Genomic DNA, 14973 nt, shown 5'->3' on the forward strand with positions numbered 1-14973 from the left:
CTGAAACAAAACTATCAGATGAGTCAAACTCTATTCAACTCATTCACAAACAGTTGAAGTACAGTTGACACCCATAATGTACCAATAATGCTCCAACAATCCATCAAGTGGTGCGCCTTTGTAGTTTACCAAGGTCAAACAAGTGTCAATAATCCTTTTAAGCACCTTCAGCAGCTTGGCTTTGTTATCCATTAAAGACAAGGAGCGCACGCCTTTTACTTGGACAGCACTAACTGACCCCCTGCGCCTTGCACTTGCAGAAAAAAATGTGTGTGGACATCTTCGCCGTACAGGCTCACCGAGTGATCTACAACTTTGATATTTCAAAGTCCCATTTTTCACCTGCAGAAAGCCCATATCCACCTGTAGGGGCAGTTGTGACTAATGCTTGCGATTTTCACAAAGCAGCTAAGACATATTTTTGAGGTGCTTTGAATCAATGGCTGATTTTAGTTTATAATGAGGCAACGTAAAGCACTTTGTTATTTCATCTATGAAAGGTGCAGCATAAATAAAACTTAAGGTGAAGCCTAATACATTTTTTATTGGCAGAGAGAACAGACACAAATGACCATATCTCAAGATCATTAAACAATTCTGAAATTTCACAACTTTCAATTGTACTTGGAGCAGTGTGAAATACTAAATCAATAGTTAAGGCAACGCTTTTTCCTATTTTATGCAGAATATAAATGCTGTATTCATGTGTAATGCATATTTAATTTCACCAAGTGTTTAAAATAAAACCTTATTCCCCCAATCAAAATGAATAATGGGGATGTGATTTACTAGCATTGTTGAAGACAGGATTGATGGAATTTGGACGACAGGAGAGCGGAGGACAAATGCAACCTTCAGGGATAAATACTCATTAAGAATGCCTAATAATTGCCAGAATATAAAGTCTGCCAGTTGGCACTCTGCTTTAGGCCCTTTAAACACTAATTGCTCTCAAAGGATCAATTGGTGGCTTCACTTGTACTCAATTACACTCAGTAGCTCTCAGTCTCCTTCCATTGGCTCACAGAAGAATTCTTGTATTTAGTGCATTAGTCTTGGTGTTTTTCAGGGAGCCGTTCTTTATTTTCTAGCAGACAAAGCTAAATAAAGTAGCCTCTTATTGCTTAACGCCAAATGTGGATAGTAAACAAGTAAAATAATTAAAGTACTCTTGACTTAAGTTAAATGAGAAACTTTACTGCACTTATTTTTTTCTCCTAAAAGGTTAAAATTTTACTCCACTGCACTCAAAAAACAAATTATGTCCTTTAGACTCTCGTGCAAACTGAATAATGCAGTTGTTGTAAGTTGTCTTTCTTTTCTTTCCTTTTTTTTCTCTTGAACAGGCATGAGAGAGTAAGAAACAGAATTTCTATTCGTTGTATGTGATGCACATGTGAAGAATCGACAATAACGTTGTCAGATAAATGCATCTAGACATTAAAGAAAAACACAATTATAAACAACAAACCACAACAAGAATCAAGTTTCTCATGCACGAGGGAGAGGAGCAAATGTGTTGGAAAAGGTCCACCACGTTTCTCTTCTCCAAGGTCTGCCTCTCCCTGTGCACCTTTTATTAAGAACACAAGAAGGAGGTAACATTTTCAAGACAAAGAGGAAAAGTTCATTAGGGGGTGTCGTATAATGACCCATTTGGTTGGATTCTAACTTCAAACAGTGTCCCTTATCAGCTGAGGACAGTGTGTCGTAAACCCCTCATCCTGGGTGGGAGATGAGAAGCAGATGAACAAACACACAACTGTTTTCAGAAGAGGTAAAAAGGTCAATCTGAGTTAACATTTAAACATACATTTAACCAAATACATTTAAGCAATGATAATAATAAAACAAATTCCTTCACAAACGTTGACTTTGACTTGTGTGTGTAGGGCAAAAAGCTTATTAGAAATAATTTTTAAAAAGTAATCAAGTAACTGAGATTTCTCCTGCTTGCATCTTGACTTCTGTTAAATATGCAATATTGAGGCTTAAAACCAACTGTATTTCCATTTGATGGTGTTGTCATACTTGTGCAGTATGAAACAAAGTTTGGGCATTTTTAAACAATATTTTAAAATTTTCAAAAAAATTTTGAAAGTTCTAAATTTTTTTCTGGGTTGTGACTTCTCCAAATGCCAGTGGTGCTATTCAAGCTTACAATCTGGTTTTTTGTTTATTTTAAGATGTTCCTCATTTGACCCCATGCGCTTTTCTGTTCCTAAATCCAGTTTTGAACCATCTTCAATTGTCAGTCTGCTTCCTTCCTGTGCCATTCAATGCACAAGGTATCATGTTGTTCTATTCCTGATTTAGAAAAATTGTCATAAGGAAACACACAAAGTAAATTCTATTTGAACAAATTTGATTTTTTTTTTTGATACTATTATTATTTATGGATTTGATAAATGGTGTGCATTTGCAAAAGTATCAATTACACCGAGTAAAGGGGTGCTTTAATATATAAATGTGCTTCCTCCCACTACTTTTCAAGTAAATAATTTTACTCTTTTTGGCAAAATTCACATTTAATGGATCCAGCATGTAATGAATTGACTAATCTGTTACAATGGAATATGTCTGATTTGTGTGTGTAGGAAAAACACTGTATATGCTGTTATGAGGACCTGAAAGAATGTTTCTGAAGACCTAACGAGCTTTTGTAAATGTGAAAACCTTTTTTTACAGCTATAAATTATGTTTACAATTATTCAAAGAATCTTTACAAAAAAAAAAAATGTTTTACTCAAAGACAAATCGATGTTACAAAAATCCAAAGTTATGTTGCACTTGGATTTGTTTTTTACTGATCTCCAACTTTTGTTTGCAGATCCCAAACTTACATGCATGGACATCATTCCACAACCACATTAAAGGATTACAGCTCCACACGCAGTTCTCCAGATCATTTTCTTTCCTTTTAATCCCAAGCCTGGGTGTCAAACCTTAAATGTGAGTGGGCTAACATCATAAGCTGCAGGATGATGCAACACTGTCTCTTAGTGGTGGGTGGTCTTACACTTAATGATAAACTGAGTTTAGTCATCTCAAAGCTCAAAGTGGAATCACTGCTCTGCACCACTGAAGCCAGCTGAGGTAAATTAGGCATCTGTTTACATCAACTCTTTGCATTATACATATAGAAATGTCTTGATGCTCTCAAATGGGGTTTAAAAAGTAAAAATCTGAATTTGAATTCAGAATGCTGAAATTTCTATTGAGCTTAAAAAAAGGCTAAGAATGTTTAACACAAGCCGTTTCAACTCTTTAGGTGTTGGCTTGTTAGCATTAATAAAAAAGTATTCAATAAAAAAATAAAAATTGCGGCAGTAAAGTTTACATCCACTCTTAATGTTAGACAAGCTCTTTTTCTCTGTGGTTGCTTATGGGAAGAAACATACGGTAAACATACAGTTTTTATGTGGAAAAACTGTTAGTTATTTTTAGACTTAAAAAAAAAATGTTATTCAGCTTATTCCTTCCAAGCTTGTTGTTTATTTCCCTGTTAGAAACCGAGGGGGTATTTAAACTGGAAAAGTCCATTGGTCTGGATCGAGTTCTAAAGATGACTAAAGATCTCTTCATTCATTGGCCAGTAATTAGGAGCGTGGGGCAGTGGGACAGTTCACTTTTTCAAACTTTATATTTCGCTGACCAATTTTGAGTGTCTGTATCAACCTGAGGCACAACACTTGACTTCTTACTTTGGTACGGCGGAGTCATCCTGCAAGTCTGCTGAAGAGACAACCACCAAGGAGCTACGCTGATGAGTGTTTATGACATGTGGATTTTCAGGAAAACAGTGTGAGAAGCAACGTGTATCTTGTTAAAAGTTGTTTTTATGAGCTTCTATTCAACCGACCAAATTTCAATGGGTCGCTGTGTCCTTTCGCTGATCCGTGTTTATCCAACGCTCTCTGTTTACGTCCCATAATGCCCGATTGGGTGGCCGTTTTGGCCGAGTTGTTCCGCTCAGAAAACAGAGCCTGTTCAGACTGAGGAAACTCAGAGAAAACCAGACCTCAGCCCGACTGGATTGGAAACCAACCAAGACCACCTCAACAGATGGCTCAGAGAGCAGTTCCTGGTCCCAGACCAAGGTCCACTTGGGTGTTTTCAGACAAAAAATTTGTTCTGATTTATTGAGGGAAACAAACTGGTTCACCTTGAGCGAACAAAATGTGTGTCTAATCTGAATACACCCTAAATAATGGGAAAAAGATCAGGCTAAGTATTACAGTACCCAGACAAACATAATTGCACAGATAAATACACAAACTCGGGTATATAAGGTATATGTTTTTGTTTGTTTGTTTGTTTGTGAGTTCTTTTTGGAAAATAAAATAGACTGATATAAAAAACAACTGGCAAATGGGTTGAGTAGGTCCTTGCAAAATGAAAAAAAAAATTAGAAGTTTTTTATTTAAATAGTTTTGAATTTTAAGCAAATAATCCAATTTCTTTAGTCAACTTTCAATATACTGGGTGTTTACTTAAAACTAAAAGCTCTAGCAAGCTTCCAGTTCCACTTTTCCATTCGTTCATTAACAAACTAAAAGATTTTAGAACGATTAGATAATTATTTCAAAATGTTCTCAATAATCAGCTTTAAAATAGGCCTAAATGCTACTATCACAAATAAAGTCATGCAGCTAAAACAGTTAACAACTGCATAGAAAAATGTAGAAATTCACTTATGCTTGGTCTGTTTGACATGTAGAGATGTCAAAAGGCTTACAAAAGCATTATCATTTAATTCACTGAGTCAAAACAGTGTCTGCTGACTAAAAGGCAAACTATGACAGATTTTATTCCGCTGTGACTTGTTTGCTTACTTTGGAAGCTTTTTCATGAAGCGCAGCTGCTGCTTTCATCCAGGTGGAATTTCAATCTGTGTCCAAAGAACAGACTGTTTTTATCCCAGTGTTCTGTACCTGATAACACCAGATGAAGGTCAAGTGACCCAAACTAAATAGACGCTTGTTCATGCCTGTCATACAATTTACACGGTTCTCGCAATGGCTGGTAATTATCCAGTTTACAGTTTTTCACAGAAAATATGACTCAGAGGCTTAAAGTAGAAGATAAATTCCCTTTGAAGATGTGGCATATTCCCCACATTTGTGTGTTTTTCCGTGTTTTATCCGTGCAGGTCTTTGACTTATGAACAAAAATTAGTCTTACGAAAAAGCCATGTGTATTAGGTCTCACTTTAAGAGCTACATCCAGCTTTCTAATAAAACATGTGTTTAATAAGGCAATACAAACAAATAATTTAGCTTTTTTTCCCCCTTTTTCTGTTAGTTTAGATCGAGAGATGAGGTTGGCATCTCTTCACTGTGTTGTTGGGGGTCTTATTACAGCTGTGCAGCATTGAATGAAGTTCAGGGACAAACTGTTTAGATTAACAAATTAACTGCTACATTCAGTTATTGCTTATATTCATCAGATAGTGCTTTATGTTTGCAAAGTAAAAAAGCTCACCCAAACTTTCATCCAGGCCAAACCAACAGACAGTGTTTCAAATGTGAACATGGTTCTTGGTTGGCCTGAAAATGAACTCTTGAGTATTTTAGAGTCTTTATTGTGCTACGGTTTACCTGCCTTCACCCAACAGTAGCTGGGAAAAGCTCCGGAAATACTGCTGCCCCGAAAGGGTTACGGCGGGTTCAGAAACTGTTCAGGAGGAGAACTATTGGACCAATCCACCACATTAGTTGTGTATTTTACCCGCTGATCGAAACATTAAAAACTTCACGTGGCCAAGGTTGAGTGATTCACGCCCAGGGCGACCTCACCAAAGTTGAAATATCTGAGCTCTGGCAGCAGCCCGAGCTCAGATATCGCGCCGCAGAATCTCAGATCACGTCTGTCCCTTGGAGTTAACATTGAAACTGGCTGCTTTAGCCATGCGTATGGATGTGATCGCAGCTTTAACTGCTGGATTTGCTTAATCAGTTTGGTCTGATTCAGTCTTTGGTTTGTTCCTAAGTGAAACAAAAGGATTTTTTGTTTTCCTGAGCACCACATTTATGCTGCAAATAGACAAGAGTCTTGAAAAACAAAAAGGCTAAATGAGCTCCAACGTTCCCTGACCTGGGGTAAAAGGCATATATGCCATAGCTAAGAAAGAATGGTGGCAACAGAACTGAACTATATGATCAAAGCCAAATAGACAAATCAAGACCCTGTGTTACAATATTGGACTTCAGCAACCTGAATGTGAATCCGACTCTGTTGATAGCACGGCATTCTACAAAATATATATTTTTCATTAACTGTCAATCGACTGTGTTCTTATAGTGACAAGAATGTAAACAGTTGTGCATGTAAATATCCACATTTTATTAATTGTTATATGAAATTAGGCAAATGTATTTCCCAAACATTAGTCCTAACCCAACCACGATTATTAGCTCAATATTTTTAATATGAATGGTTAAAAGCTCAAAGCGTTTTTCAGTATAATATATTTACCATATTAAATATTTAATGTTATACATTTGTATTGAAAGATTGTTTCCAAATTATTAAAATATTTTTATGGAGGGACCTTTTTTCCGAAATGATTAAGTTGATATGCACAGAATGTCATATTAATTTGATTTACTTTAAAATGTCAAGAAAAAAATGCAACGTTTAATATGAATAATTGAATCATATAAAACTGATGAAAATATAATTAATTTTCAAACTTTTTATGCATCTACAGTTGCATTTTATTCTTTGCATTATTTGTGCAATGAAAGCCATAAGGATAATGAAAAAGTAAATACAGTAAACTATAGTTAAAAAACACACATATATATATATATATATATATATATATATATATATATATATATATATATATATATATATATATATATATATATATATATATATATTGTATCGCTTCAATCAGAGACAGCACATAACAGCAATGCCCTGTGACTGGTCTCTCTGAGAAAAATACAAAGCAACCTCCCTGAACAGAATCCAGTAACCATCACAGTGGCAGACATCCAAGAAAGAGTCTCAGGTATGAAGAACTGGACAGCACCGGGCCCTGACATGATACATGCCTACTGGCTAAAGAAGCTTACTGCACTCCACGAGCGCCTGGCAGCACAAATGAACCAGCTGCTAATAGATGGGACTCACCCCGAATGGCTAACGGAAGGGCGAACGATCCTGATCCAGAAGGATCCCTCAAAGGGTGCAGTCCCATCCAACTACCGGCCAATAACCTGTCTCTCCACAACATGGAAGCTCATGTCAGGCATCATTGCAACCAAGATAAATAGGCACATGGATCAATTCATGAGCAACACACAGAAGGGCATTGGTAGAGACTCCAGAGGAGCCAAACACCAACTCCTGGTTGACAGAACAGTCGCTCAAGACTGCAAGTCACGACACACCAACCTGTGCACAGCCTGGATTGATTACAAGAAGGCCTATGACTCAATGCCACACACATGGATCACTGAATGCTTGAAGCTGTAAAACATCAACAGGACTCTAAGAGCCTTCATAGGAAATTCGATGAAGCTGTGGAAAACCACCCTTGAAGCCAATGGGAAGCCACTTGCACGAGTGTCCATCAAATGTGGGATATACCAAGGTGATTCTCTGTCCCCACTGCTGTTCTGCATAGGTCTGAACCCCCTCAGCCAAATAATCAACAAGACTGGCTATGGATACCGACTCAGAAATGGGGCCAACATCAGTCACCTCCTATACATGGATGACATCAAGCTATATGCTAAGAGTGAGCGTGACATTGACTGCCTGATCCACACCACCAAGATCTACAGTACTGACATCGGGATGTCATTCGGGCTCGAGAAATGCAGCCGGATGGTGACAAAGAGAGGCAAGGTAGTCCACACAGGAGGGGTCTCACTCCCAGAAGGAACAATAGCAGACATCGAGGACAGTTACAAGTACCTTGGAATTCCGCAGGGTAATGGCAACCTGGAGCAGGCAACAAGGAAAGCTGCAACAGCTAAATACCTCCAACGAGTAAGGCAAGTCCTGAGAAGCCAGCTCAATGGCAAAAATAAGACCCGGGCAATAAACAGCTACGCACTGCCAGTTATCAGATACCCTGCAGGAATAATAAGATGGCCAAAGGAAGAGATACGGACCACGGATGTTCCAGATCCAGACTGATAGGATGGTAATGGCGAACCAACCAGACATTGTAGTGGTGGATAAAGAACAGAGGAAAGCCGTTGTGGTGGATATGGCAGTGCCAAGCGATGGAAACATCAGGAAGAAGGAACATGAGAAACTGGAGAAATACCAGGGACTCAGAGAAGAACTGGAGAAAGCATGGAAAGTGAAGGTGACAGTGGTGCCTGTGGTAATTGGAGCACTCGGGGCAGTAACCCCCAAGCTGGAGGAGTGGCTACAACAGATACCTGGAAAGACCTCAGACCTCTCAGTCCAGAAAAGCGCAGCGCTAGGAACAGCTAAGATACTGCGCTGGACCCTCAAACTCCCAGGCCTCTGGTAGAGGACCCGTGCTTGGAGGAGAAACCACCCGCGGAGGGTGAGAGGGGCGTTTTTATTTATTTATATACATATATATATGTATATACATATATATATATATATATATATATATATATATATATATATATATATATATATATATATATATATATATATGATTATTTTGTAAAAGCATTATATTTGTAAAATATAATGCTACTTATTAATTTAAGTTTGCTGTAATTTAATATTTGTTTTCTTTGTTTTTGAATATAATTATAAATGAATCATGAAGAAAATCTGGTTAAAACACTTTTTGTTTTTTTGTTTTTGTGATTCAACAGGATAAAGACCAGAATAGAATTAGAAAGGGAAAAAAAAGAGTCTGACAAGTTTTTCTACCTGTCTGCAATTGTCAGGCTTAGACAGTAATATTTATTTCCAGCCCCGGGGGAAAGAAAAGAAGGAGGGGGGGGACTCACGATCCAAATGCATGAGGTTTCCGCTCTCAGGAGTAGAAGAATGTTCTGCTTTATCTGCGATTGCCATTCCTTCAGTCATGAGCAGATCTCTATCACAGCCGGGTAGGTGCACCCGTCAGTTCAGAGTATTTATTAGAAAAAATGTTTTTAAACTCATGTCAGAGTGCACACATGTTTGAAAAGGAAAGGTAGTAAAATAAACAAGTCTGATAACACTCGGGCACAGGACCACTTTAGTTCTTACTAATCCATAACATTGCATTAAAATCTATTAGGTAATTTAAAAGTGAATAACAATGATGTACTGTGAAAACAGATGCTTCCCCAAGATGCTTTTGTGGGATCTGAAGCCGATCACCACTACGTGTGTGAGGGAAGAATAAAACCACAGCTCATCCTCCCACAGTGTGCGATAACAGAGAGACTGCTGCACTCTGACTCATTCTAACACACATGGGCACTCCACAATCGGTCGCACACTCAAAGCCCCTCCTTCCGTCCTTGGTTTCGTCCTTCACTAATTCTTTGCACACACGTGTAGAAACCACAGCAGCAACAGCACATCCACTTTTCCCCTTCTCTCTGCTTCTCTTTACTGTTGTATAACCAGGAGATGAGGCACCACGTAAAACAGGAAAGATCCATAATTTCATGGTTAATTAAAACAGTGTGATTGAGGAACTAATTACAGGGAAATGTAATTAATGTAGAGGTGTAGGTGTGTTCCAACACACTGGCAATCAAAATATAAAAAAAAAGAGTGACAGAAATGCTTGCTGTAAAGAAGCTATGTTGTATTTTTAGGTGGTGTAGTTGAAAAGACTCTACACTTTCCATTTTTTGTTGTTGTTTCAAATTATATCATCTACCTTCTGTAAACCCATCAGTGATCAAGGCATGCATGAACAAATTGTTTCCTGTTTTTGTTGCATGCGATTTGAACACAGCAGAGGGAAATCACAGCTCCACGTTGGCATTAAGAACTGCTGTCCTGTACTTCGTTAAATATGTAACTGTTGGAAGCTGAAGGAATGTGGATGGTGGTGGTGGCGGGCGGGGGGGGGGGGTCTCCCTATTCATGTGAAGCATAGTAAAATAATCTTTTTGATTTGCAAGCAGTAATTTCTCTTTGCTGTCGGCTCGGTGCTGCACATTTTCATCTCGCTTTAAGTAAAGCAGTGTGTACTTGCCTTCCTGCATTTGCAAAGTAATAAGCGCATGCCATGTGATTTCCTCCTGCATCACACTGGTGTTGTTTCCTTTTCTCACTGCATCACAAATGCAACAACATGCCTTGTGCTGTCTCTGTCAAGGATGCAGCTTTTTCTTTCTAGTAGTGATGCTCAAGAGCTGCACCGATCTTTGAGGGGAAAGCTATGGGGTTGCTGGGAACCAAGGCATCGGTCAGCACCGCACAATGCCTGGGATAAATTATGAGGTCACGGAGCACCCAGTACTTGGCTCATGTTCCCTAAGGGATCAAATGAAAGTAGGACAGAAAGCTCAGGGTATCACAACAAAAACAACAAGAAAAATGAAAGGAACTTGCTCTGAACAAGGTCTTGGACATCAGCATGTAGTGCTGCCAAGCAGAGCAGAGAGGAAAGCCCTTAGCAAGGCTCTGCAGCACACTACACGTGTTGACAAACTAATAGTTCCCCAATAGAAACCTACAAAGCCCTCCAGGAGCCAGTGGTTAAAAAGAAAAAAAAATCTGATAAACCGTGCATATGAATTACTAAATGGTGCTCTCAAATTGCTAAACCATGTGCACAGATTAATCAATTGTGCTTGTACTGTTGCGCAATCGTCCGTGCACGCACATTGCAGGTGCATGTCTCAGAGCAGCCGGACTCGTAGCTACTGTTTGCAGGAAGGGGAGGATACTTTGTTGCACAGTGTGTGCAAAGGAGGAGACCTCGGACCGCAGTCCGTTCACCTGTCCTGCGTGAGCGGGCTGATGGACTCAGAAGAACCGTGTCTCCTGGGAGATTTGTATCTCCAGACAGAGGACGGGCTTTGGGGCGGGCGGAGGCAACTTTTGAATGAACAGTCCTGAGAAACTGTGCAAACAATCATGTGAATTTGTGTTTACCAGTCAGGTCAAGAGAAAACAAAGGCTGATGGTTATTCCAGTTCAAATTCATGTGGGTTGTGGGTTTGATTCCTGCCTTGCCCGCCCATGTGTCGAAGTGTCTTTGGCCAGGACACTGAACCCCTACTTGCCTCTGGTTGGCGCCAGTGTTTGGAATGTGTGTGTGAATGGGTCTGTGACTGTAAAGCACTTTGAGCCATTGAAGAAGCGCTGTATAAGTATACATCTTTTACCATTTACAATGCATTCCAAATTATTAAGCAAATGCTGTTTTTTCTAAATACTCAATGCAAATGACGGTCATGTGTTGAACAAACCTCCTAAATATAACAGTATTTTATTTTCTTCAAAAATAAAAATCTTCGAATACAGTGTTCCACGTTATTACGCACAACAGAGTTCCACAACATTTGATAGGTTCTAAGGAACTGAAATCGGTAATTAGTTGAATTTGCTGCAGTCGTATTTACTTTATTTCCAATCAAAAACATTTCTCATTTTGTAGCAGCTTCACAATTCTTGCATCCATTGAACTTGTGGGTTTTTGGAGTTTCTGCCTGAATTTCTTTGCAGGATGTCAGAATAGCATGTCAGAGCTGCTGTTTGGATGTGAACTGCCTCCCACCTTCATAGATATTTTGCTTAAGGATGCTCCAAAGATTTTCAAAAGGGATAAGGTCAGGGGGGATGGGGGCCACACCATCAGTTTATCTCCTTTTATGCCCATAGCAGCCAATCATGCAGAGGTATTCCTTTCAGCATGAGATGGGGCATTGTCGTGCATGAAGAAGATTTTTAGTTCCTTTCTTTCACTCAGACACTGTACCCTCTGGACCTTTGCACATTCTCCTTGCAATGAGAGCTTTTCCTCATTAAGCACGGAATAACACACCAACTCTATAGGGTAGCATTTCAAATCTATACATTCTTTCTAACTTGAATTTGGATGTCTTTTGGATGGAATATGGAATAGTTTACAGTGGTGGGCAAAACAACTTATTGTTGGAGAAGTGACGAAGACATCATAAACATCTTTCAGCTGGAGATTTACATTTCATGTCCTTGGAAAGATGCAGCTGCTTTTGCCTTTATTTGTGTACTTTGGTCTATATCTATAACTATTCCGGAATAGAGCGATGCTTATGTTCTCCTGTTTTTGGAATAAAACAAAATTCAGATGTGATCTTAGGCACCCTTTTCTAGGGAAACAACTTAAAGGTGATCTATCAGACTTATTTATGTGCAAAAAACAATTATTTTATTGAAAACAATTAAATAAACAAAGGCGGGTATACAGCTATTTTTTCCGTGGTACTAGTCTACCTTTTTTTTTTTTTACTACTGAATCAAAATGTGTTGGATATAAAATCAAAGCCAAAGACTGAACTTGTCCTTAGCCTCTCGCCATAGTAACTGCTGGAGCATTTTTCTGTTCCTGTGTGCTCTCTATTCATTTCATTGACTTGGTGTTTGTACCTGCTGAATAAAATGTGTGTAGTGGAGCACCATGAATGCAATCTGCTTGATATTGCTCAAGGAGAGGTTCAGGCAATGAAGCATAACATTGCAATCACTTCTTGTTCAGTTGAGCCTGGAGGACACCTGTGCCATCTCCAACATCCTTTTCACATCTCTCAATCTGCTAAGACCGCTAGAGGCCTGATTTAATCAAAAGTGGCAGTAGGGTAAACTATTGGGCAAACAGCAGAAACAACAAGGTAAATAAAGAAGGCTGCTATATGAATAAACAGAAACATAACTGCATAAAAAATACTAGTGTGCAATAGCAGGTGAAAAATATTATAGAAAAGTAAAAAAAAAAAAAAAAAAGAATATGACCGTCCGTAGAAGACTTAAGTGAACTTGTTATATCAGTTTCTAAAGATAAGTAAAGTTGCTCAAGTTGAAACTGTTTGTTGTCCGAAAATGTAATGTTAACACAATGGCAACACACGGGCAAACATTTTTTCTTAAAAAGTTCATATAATAAAGTTCATGAGAACTACTTACTGAGTACATTTCTGCTGAGGGGACCAAATGGTAACCCAGACAAGAAATGGGCTGTATAACACAGAAAGGGCACTCAGACCATTGTAACTGGACCAAACTTAAAGCCCCACTCCAATGGTGTTTTTAACATATTCTTGTAGCAATTTTCCTATCATGGAGGAGATACATGCATAAAGAATTGAGCATTATGGGTTAATTGATAACCCTAAATTGGTGAGGCTGTGAGTGTGTAAGTGTGTGATTGTGTGGCCCTGCGATAAGCAGGCGACTTGTCCAGGGGTGTACCCCGCCTTTGCCCAACTGTAGCCAGGTAAGGCTCTGGCAACCCCGTGACCCCAGAGGGGATGAAGTGGGTAAAAATATGTATGGATAGAGGTTAAAAGCAGCATTTCTAAGTATTTCTTTATTTAAATCGTGCCGGAGCAGAAAAAAAATGCTGATGGAATAAACTTGTAGATGTGACGAAGGACCCACAACGGGAAGCCACAGGTTCTCCACCTGCAGACAAATGGATCTATGCACGTCCTTGTTTTCTTCACTCGATTGACCTGGCACCTGGCTTAAAACGGACGATGACTCCATATTGCTCACCATTTTTGTTGTGAGCTTGGGTTGTGATGGGCTGTAAGTTAGCAGGAGAGTGTAAACAAAGGAATGGTGGGAAATCCGCGTAGGCTTACTCCACGCCCACAGTCCCACCCACAACTCAGAGGTGAATTTCTTTCTAATGAACTCCTGCCACTCTGCAGAAATTATATCCTAGAAAACAACACAGTTTTTTTTTTTTTGTAAAAAAAAACAGCATAATTAAAATTGTCTGTCTGCAATACTTTTACATTTTTTCTGTTCTTACTGTCATCTGTCTGGAGACTGATGGTAGAGGTTCCTGTCCAGGATGCTTTGAAAGGTCAAAACATCTCCAAGACAGTTTCTGGACTAAAAGACTAAATGGAAATCACCTTCCTAGAGTGTGGTTTCAGTTGTTTTTTTTTTTAATTCAATTGTATTGTATCATTCCTGAGTAGTATGCATTTCCATGATCCACTGTCATTTAACACCCTGACACTTTTTTATGCCAATCTGAAATCTGATCAAGATCTGTCTTTTGCTGGTTTCTACATCTCATGCTGTGTACACTGTTGAACATGGCGTGCAGAACCATTTTTAACAGCAGGACTGTTTTCTCCCTCAACACCAATTTTTTTTTGCTATCAGGAGATGCTGTTACATGGATTATTATTATTATTAATTCATTCATTCATTTATTTTACTGGACTGTTTCTCATGGACTATTTTTAGATTACCTCTCTGAATTTTGCAGATTTTGTCTCCAATCACATTTATTGTGATTGCATGCTGGCTTGTCTGCATGCTTGCCAAGTTGAAACCCATTCCTGTCATCATAAACACAGCTATCGTGTCTTTCTGAAGTATTCCATCCTACATAAAATCAAACTTTCCTCCTGGCTTTCTCCTTTGGGGTGTCCATCTGTAAACCCCACAGAACAACCTGACTAAACAGAACTCCAGCATAGCTCAGGAGTGGTAGTTTCAGGCTACAATGCTGACAGATCTCAAGTAGAAAAGGACATTTTTAAACAATACTTAAACAAACTCTGTTTAAATAAAAGAGTGATTGTTTTATTTATTGATTTACGCCTACTGTAAGTAAATCAATAAATAAAACTGCCAAAATGTATTCCTTTCCTATTACTGCTGTGACAACCTGTCTTAAATATCCAATACAATTACATTTTATTTATATAGCCCAATATTTACAACAATAGTCAGGCTTCATGTCAGTAATTGTGTAATAAACATGAATCATGAAGAACATAAAGTCATAGAATTCAATAGCTGATTGCTAAATTAAACTAAACACACTAAACTGAGCATCCCTGCGAT

The 14973-nt window shown here is 38.6% G+C and overlaps 1 protein-coding gene across 1 annotated transcript in view; it reads right to left on the reverse strand.

Moving 5' to 3' along the window:
* Positions 1-14973, reverse strand: part of zmat4 (zinc finger matrin-type 4) — a 173865-nt gene that overhangs the window by 86646 nt on the left and 72246 nt on the right. The window lies entirely within an intron of this gene.

Source organism: Oryzias latipes, chromosome 9 (assembly GCF_002234675.1).
Source record: "Oryzias latipes chromosome 9, ASM223467v1".
NCBI classification, from domain to species: Eukaryota; Metazoa; Chordata; class Actinopteri; order Beloniformes; family Adrianichthyidae; genus Oryzias; species Oryzias latipes.